Source organism: Akebia trifoliata, chromosome 16 (genome assembly GCF_017979445.1).
Source record: "Akebia trifoliata isolate Shusen 1 chromosome 16, ASM1797944v1, whole genome shotgun sequence".
Classification (NCBI taxonomy): Eukaryota; Viridiplantae; Streptophyta; class Magnoliopsida; order Ranunculales; family Lardizabalaceae; genus Akebia; species Akebia trifoliata.
This window is the reverse complement of record NC_141390.1, coordinates 8,003,559-8,012,327: the sequence shown is the minus strand read 5'-3', so window position 1 is coordinate 8,012,327 and position 8,769 is coordinate 8,003,559. Positions and strand designations below refer to the sequence as shown.

The following is an 8,769-nucleotide window of genomic DNA, read 5'->3' as shown; positions in this document are numbered from 1 at the left end:
TGGCTATATAGGACGTGTAAGTGTGTAAAACAGTAAACGTGCATGTGGTGTGTGCAAAACAGGGTGGGGTGTGCCCGGGTGCCTTTTTTAAACAAATGGGCCCATGGGCCAGATCAGATCATCAATGGGCCACAAATATAGTGAATACAAACATTCGAAGATTACAGAGATCAAAATCATAACATGCAAATTATAAGAAATTAAAATCAATCAATCGAATCGAACCCAATTAACTAATTAGAATCACACAATTAACATGTTAGATTTAATGGTTCAAGCAATGGAGATATCCAAAGGATACCATCATATCAATCAGGTATCAAAAGAAAACCATGCACCCTATTCAAATATGAATTCATCGAGTTAACTCGTATCATAGCATTCAACATCATAGAACATGAAAAAATATCACATGAAGTGTCATCGTTAAATATCAATGGAATGTATGAGAACAAGTAATAAGTTGCATGAGACCAATAAATTCAAATGAGTCAACCCGACTCATTACGTTCGAAATTGAGGTATCATAGCAACACATTTTATGATAAAATCACATAAAGAAAAAAGAAGAATATATTAACACAAGTAGCACACAATTAGCACCTCACGTGATGTAAGACGAGTTCAACTGAGTTGACTCACTTAATAAAAAATCACCTCCTAATCGATTTTTGAAATCCAACCCCTCTTTTTTTTTTTTTTTTTTTTTCAATTTACTTGGTAGACCTATAAAAAAAAAATCCCTTAGTTTATAAAATTTGTCACTCAATAAACCTAATGGGAAAATTCAAGCTTACCCGACTAACACAGTAGGATTTCGAATTTTACTAGGTGTTGTTTTGCCAACGTGGTCATCTCATTGGTAATCCAATTTCACAGCCTATAAAAATTTGGTGGAAGAAGTTTGGATCCAAGAATAACATGAATAATTTGTTTACTCATTTTTCTTAAAACTTGTGGAATTCCCTCCTCTACAAGTCTATGAAGATCATGCTTTTAGGTGCCACGTGGTGAGCTTAACAACCCTTAATAAGAAAGAAATCTTATTAAACTAGTGAGGTTAGTCTTGCTATTTGAGAAGCACATTTGATGTCTAGAACGCCCTTCTGATAAGGCAAGTGATTTTCATGAATAAATGAAATTTCAAGTAGGACCCATGTGAATGATTAATCATTTAGAATACCCCATTGAAATTCTTATTCAACAAATCAGCATTAATGAATTGAGGGTAAAAAAAAACTTTATAAAACATGCATCCCACCTCAAAGCTTGTTAAGTAACAAATTTTTTTTATTTTTTAACATCAAATGCAACACTAAGTCTACCAAGTAAGTCTGTTTTTTTTTTTAAACAAATCTTGCTGCCAGCAACACACAAAACAGATTTTTATTTTTTATTTTTCTATGTTACTGTCATAACATACATCCAAATTTTTTTTAAAAAAAAAAAGAATATGTATGTACACTGCTGTTAGCAACAAATTTTTTGTTTTTTTTGTTTTTACACATATTGCTGCCAGCAATATAAAACGCATGCACCACTCACAATTCAAAATTTTTTTAATCATTATCATGTGACTGCAAACTCAACCCAACACTCAACCCCTTTTTTTCTTTTAATGTGTTGCTGCCAGCACACACAAAACATGTGCACCATATTCACAACAAATAATCTCTCTGTTTTTTTCTTTCAACAAAATCCCAGATCTTTATAAAAAAAAAATAGCAGTTGGATCGATCTTAAATGAAACAGACTTTGGGCTTCTGAGATGCCGAATAAATGTGACAGTTATGATTCGGTATGGACGGATCAATTACATACGCGTTCCCACTAGAAGAAAGATCCTCAAAGTATCCGTTTAGAACGAAGACTTCTTCGGAAAAGCTACGTTGAGGGACAAGTTGGGCACTAGGAAAAATAAAGCTCCCACGAGAATATTTCACAGAGAAAGCTGAAAGAGAGAATGAGTCAGCGAGTTCAAGAATCGGTGGGATCGATAAGAGTAGCTTAGTTGTTCCACGGGTCATGATGATTATCTTAAGAGGGTAAGCGACTAAGCTTGATTCGGATAGCACGTGCGAGTCAAACTCGGAGTTGGAGAGCTAGGAAACAATAGTGCAGCGAACGGCATCAAGGAGTGATTCAATTTGGACTCGAGTCAAGACCTGGAGATGTAACCCTTGTGGGTCCACAAAGATGGATGCTTTAGAGAAGGTGATTTCAAAACATCTCGAAACCTTCGAAACCGATTGCAGACTGGGGAGGTGAGTGAGAAGTGAGAGAGAGAGAGAGAGAGAGAGAGAGATGGAGAGATGTCTTCTGTTGCTGTCTTTTTTTTTTTTTTTTTTTTTTTTTTTTTAAACTTAGCGATTTCGACTTTTATTTTCGATTCTCTTTTCAAAACAGATTTTTTTTTGGTTGAGAACTAAAACTCCCCTTTCGCATCAACAATTTCCACCGATCGGAGACCATCAACACGCTGTGATTTTTTTGGCAAACAATCTCCGTTAAATCGTTCAAAATCGATCGAATTTCAGGATCAATGGTTCGCATCTTTAGATCAGAAGAAAATGGAAATCTTCTTGAACTATTAATGGTTTAAACCGTTCGGCTGGAAAGATTAAGCCAATTGGTTTTCTGTTTGAAAGCGATGGAGTTGGGAAGAAGATGAGTTGAAAACAAGTAAGTTTTCTTTTTATATATATATCTTTTAATAACGTTTTTACTAAAACCACTCTACCCATCGCATTCAACACATCAAGGGTTTAACAACTGAAAATAGGTTTCTACTAGGGGCACCCACCCCTTAAAACTGATTTTAAATAATGAGGAGATGCTGTTTGCTAACAGCACTCTAAAAACAAACCTTTATTCATCTTTTTTGCCTACTGTCAACGGACAGCACAACCTATCTTCTAAAAACTGAACACTTAATAATAAAAAAACATTACCAAACAACAGATCAAATACACGTCTAATCAAAATTCTTTTTTTTTTTTTTACAATAATAATAAAAAAATAGTATCGAAAGACAGATCGCACTCATCTAAAAAAAAAAAACAATACCTAATGAAAAAAGAAAAAATAGGTCTACATACGTGAAAAAACTTCATGGTTCAATTATCATTATCCCATCCTCAATAAAATCATCTCCTCGAAGTCTCGAATTATTTAGAGTCACCCTAAGTGATCCTTAATTGAGCCATATAAAGCAATATGCCAAATCAAGGTATTCAAAATCGAATCGAATAATTAATGATTGGACCAACAAGTATAATAATATAAAATAAAAATCGATAAACAAATAATAAAAAGAATCTAACTAAAAAAAAACCTAGGTCATTGACAATGTTCCCATACTTGGGGTTTTTCAAGTCTGATCCTCAACAGTCCCCAGTGGAGTCGCCACTGAAAGCGCCCTCAATCCGTGGGGTGCGCGGATCCGCTTTTGACCCTTGAGGTTTGGGAGACGCCACCTAGTCTGAACTCTTCAAGTTTGTTGCAGATTTGGGAGTATTTTTGGAGGGATTTTATGTGTTTTTTAGACTAAAATTGAAGGGGGGATGTTAGGTAAGGAGTTGGGGCTCCAAAACTAGGGTTTATGGGAGGCTAGGGGAGCTTCTAGACCTACTTCTCTTAGGGTTTATCATTTGACACGAAAATAGGGTGTGAGCACCTCTATTTATAAATGTTTTTAGGGGTTGATTTGGATAGAGTTAGTGTTTAATTAGAGATCTTTTAATTAGAGTTGTGTTTTAGTTTGACTTGTTTTAGGTAGAATTGTGTTTTAATTAAAATTATTTTAGGTAGAATTGTTTTTAAGTTAGAACTCTATTAGATAGAGTTATTAATCAATTATAATTTTATTATGACTTTTGGTTATTTGATTGACTTTTAATGTTTTGACTTTAGTCTTAATTGATTGACTTTTAATATCTTGACTTTAGTCTTGCTTAATTGACTTTAATTTTGACTTCAGTCTCACTTGATTGACTTTAATACATTGAGTTCAGTCTTGCTTGATTTACTTTAAATTTTTGGAGAACTTCCCTCTAAAATATCTTTAATTCTTTGGACCCCCAAATGGAGGGTTCCTTAAAGAAATATCTCACGAACCCTCAACAATTTTACTTGAAAACCCGATTGATTGATTTCTTTGATTCAAAATTTTAAATTAATTTCATTAATGTTTCAGTTTAATTATTTAATATTTTATTTATTAAATTCGAATTTTTTAATTATGAAAATTATGAAATTACCGTTTTGCCCCCGGAGAGGACTTTTCACGTTTTAAGTCGATTTTTAATGTTCCAGGATGTTTTAGAATTGATTTTTCATAAGGAATTCAATGAAAATATTGGTTTGTATTATTTATGAAATTTTTTTGTGTGAAATGATTGTGAACTTTATGAAGGGCATTTTCGTAATTTTGTCGAATTCTGTTAAAATTGGCGAAATGATTTATTTAGTTTCGATTTGTTATTTTATGTGTTTGAATGGATTTTCCTAAGCGTAACGTAGGCTCTATGGTTGTTTGATGTTAGGGGTATTTTCATAATTTTATAGTTTTTTAGTTATTTTTATCGTGAAGCTTCTCTTTTGTCTACAAGATGATGATTTCTATGTTTCTGGGGTCGTATTTTCCTAGCATAGTGTGGTTTCTAAGGTTTTGTCAGTTTGAGATACCTCATCCGGATTTCTGAAACACATCTGGTAACAAAATAAAGCAATGGAATGCACATCCATCATTGGGAATCATTGCGATCGGATTGACGAGTTGATTAATCAGGCGAGTGCAAAAATGGGGTGTCTACACTCTCTGATCCGTAGATCGACCCATATCAATTTGGAGTTAATTTTTGCTCTTAAACTTAAACTAGGTGGCGACTCCTATTTCTCAAAAGTCCCCCATTAACAAATTGGACCTTTATCCACTATTTAGTAAAGACGGGTCGATGCGATTTCACTACCCCCATCACCATTCTCTAAACAACTCATCTAACCCACCTTACATCTCTTCTAAATCACCTCAACCCATACCCTACCCTAACCTAACCTATCCCCATTCTCTAACCAACCACATCGCAACTCATACCCAACACACCCTAATCTATCATCATTCTCTAACATTAACAACCACCCACAACACAACCCATATCTACACCCATCATCTTCCTTAAAATACTCCAATGAAATCACCTCAACCTATACCCTCCTCGTCATCAACCAACCAATCCATACTCTTCTCTCTAATCAAATAACCACCATCAACCAATTAACCAATCTCATCACATATGCCACATGGCATCATCCCCTTTCTCCTCCTAAAAACCAATCTACCCACCTCTTACACAACCCATTCTCCTAAATCTAAACACCTCACATATTCAATTAACGTAACACTCCTTCTCCCAAACAACCCTCTTACACCCCCACTCTTCTATCAACTATCACTCATCTCACCCTACCAAACACTCTACCTAAATGGATTTGGGTAGGATCCAAACCATTTGGGTCAAAACCTCATCCATTTTCATTCGTTACAAAACTACCTCCAAGTTCACTCCAAATTTCATACCCTCAGCTTCTAAAAATCATGTCATTACTTATTCTCCCAACCTTCAACCCCATTATACCCCCAAACCTCCTCCCAATTGTAACACCCCGAATTTTTAATTCGTATCTCGAGGAAAAAATAAATAGTGAAATTTTAAGAAAATCTTGAAAGTGGGATTTAGGAGTAAAACTTTAGGATGTTTTTAATCATTTTAATGGAATCTGACCTCACCATTAGATTCAAAATGATCGAAAAACATAGTTTAGCCTGTAAGCACGCTCAAATGCGAGTCCGAATATAAAAGTTGCAAAATCCTCGATTACCGGGTCGGACCAGACTAAAACAGTGACTTTTTGTTAGAGGAATATTTTTAAAATTCGATCATACCATTGGGTTCATAACGAAAAATTATTCAACATAGACTATTTATTGTCATTTTTGGAGATCAGGAAGTCGAATTATCGCCAAAAACGAAAACGACATCAAGTTTAGGGGTCACGTCAGGCCAAAAATGTAAATTTTTGATGGAGACATAATTTGTAGAAATTGACTATACCATTAGATCCGGAACGAAAAATTAGGCGAAATAGTATATTCGTTTGTCAGTTTTGGAGACCGAATGACCAAGTTATCATCGATCAAAACAATAAGCGAAATACCGAATTCGTCCCAAATATTATTTAATAATATTTTTAATTTTTTTTATATAACTCATCTTCCCCAACGCGTCATTACAGGCCGAGCCAAATACGAAAAAAAAAAATTCGATTTCTTCCTCCGATTTTCCACCTCAGATCTCTCGCAAACGGTCCACTTTCGACGATCGCCGCAGAAGAGAAAAAGATCCGCAGCTACGTTCTCTACAAAACCCACCCAACCTTTCTTCGTTTCACTTTCTATTTCACCCGATATCGTCAAAAATCAGCCGTATTTAGATACGGAAATTTCGAAACTTTGACCTCGGATTTCGTCCGTTTCGGGGTCAAATCGCTTTCCGACGCAGAAGGGAGAAACGTCCGCAGCCTCATTCTCTACATAACCCAACCAAGTTCCTTCCGTTTTCTCATATTTTTCATCCCGTATAGTCAAAAATCAGCCGTATTTTTATACGGAGATTTTCGTAACTTCGACCTCGATTTTCATCGGTTTCGAGGTCAAACCGCCTTTCGCCATAGAAGGGAGAAGAGACGAGCACATCGAGATCTTCAAAACCACCAGGTCGGTTTCGAAAATCAGCCGCTTCGAAGTTCGGTCCATCTCGATTTCCGTGCCAATCGCCTCGATTTCCGCGCACGTGCTTTAATTCCGTCGCCTAATGATTGTAAGGAACTCTCAATTTCTATTAGTAATCGTAGATTGTGAAAATTGCATTTAGATTTTATTGAAAATTTTGATGTATTTCTAAAATATAGAATTCTTTTGTTATTTCAAAAATTCACGCCAGAAATTGCATGTTTGATATGTTTAATTGTATTTTTAATAAATTATACGTGGGTAGGGTATTTTAACGGGTTATTGCTATAAATTGGGTCTTGTGCACTGCTCGGACCCCGTTTTGATATGAAATTTGTATTTTTTTTCAATATTATTGATAGAAATAAATTCTATAGTTGAAAATGGATTAATTTTCAATGAACTCATATTGAGTTGATGAATATCAGAAAATGGATATTTTATGAAGAGATTGAAAACTGTAAAAGTCGAAAAAAGGGAAAAAGGGTATGAAACGGTAAAATGTCAGAGTCACACCCGAGGGGTGATGTCTGCATTTTACGTTGTTGTGTTGTATGCAGGTTGGTGAACGGATATCCAGGGATAATGTTACTGGTTGCATGTTTATTTACTTTCTGTTAGCGCGAGGCGCTCTGTTATGTTTTTATTTTAGGCCGGGTGGCCACACTTGCATGGTAGGAAACTGGATATCTATTCTCAACCTTGTATTGCTAATTTTCTTTTGTTTTCAAATGAAAATAATATATATAAGTAGCTATTTTGTGAGCTGTTAAAGAGTTTGTGAATGCCTGAAGGGATAGTGCATCATATCATCCGGAGTGGTGTACTATCCTGGGATGTACGGTAGGGACCACCAAACTCATACGTGGTATGGGACGCGTATGAGAGTGGAGTCACAACTGGAATCCGGGTTATTCCTCTCTATCTTTACCAGTGAACTTGTAATGTAAAGGTGGTCGTATACGAATGGTTTGTATATTTGGGAATCACATGTACGCCTGATAGGCATAGACGAAGATGATTAGTCAGTGATCACTAACAATCTATAGTAGTCGAACGTTCTGACACATCGAAAAGAGACCCATTGCTTACGGTCACGTCAAACGGCCAGCCTGAGCCGGATAAATGGTCAACCAAACGTGGTAAGGGCAGCGACCGGCCACAAAATCAGGAACTAAAAGCCAGAAAGGAATTGTAACATCATGTCCCGACTGGGAGCGATCTAGTCGTGAATCCCACTCTCTAATTCCAATACCAATACACCACCATGTATTATTATGTATCTGTTGCTTATTTTGATATATAAAATGAAATGCATGTTTATTGTTTCCATTTGATCAATTAGATTTGTATAAAAAGATAATGTTATAGTGAGTACTGCTGATCGATGTAATGTGAGTTTTAAAATGTTTAGTTGCTCATCCCTGGTTATATGTACCAGTTAATCGTAGTTTTCTTCTTCTGTAAAATTTGTTTATTTTAAAATGATTCAGTATGTTTATTCGTTCATGTTAGGAGAGGTTATTGGCAGAAATTGTTGCTTCCTTACTGGGTAACCATTGTTACTCACCCTTTCATCTCTCCATTTTTTAGTTTCAGATCCGAAGCTTAGCGAGGCAGGAGTAGAACATGAGTGAGAATCATCTGGTGGGTCAGATAGACAGCTAGAGTCCGTCACCTGGTAAGTATTGGAGTTATACTCCATTTGTCTAGGAGTATTATAGATTTGTATTGAGCGTTAGGACTCTTGTTAGAGTGAGAAAATTTTGTATAATCCCGTAAATTTTCTTCTTCCGCACTCTAATAATTCGTACGTTATTAGACGTGTATAAGCTTCCGCTAGTATTATATTTTGTATGGTATGCAGGATTGTATGTCGTTTATCAGGTGCAGGTTGAACGCCTTGAAATGCTAACATAAACAGAGGAGACCATGCCGAAATTTCGAGGTGCCACTTAGTACCTCGAGATCTGACATGG

At 35.7% G+C, this 8,769-nt stretch overlaps 1 pseudogene; it reads right to left on the bottom strand.

Moving 5' to 3' along the window:
* Positions 1-1,583: 1,583 nt before the first annotated feature.
* LOC147382497 (S-adenosylmethionine decarboxylase proenzyme-like) lies at positions 1,584-2,553 on the bottom strand (annotated as a pseudogene).
* Between the last annotated feature and the right edge of the window lie 6,216 nt (positions 2,554-8,769).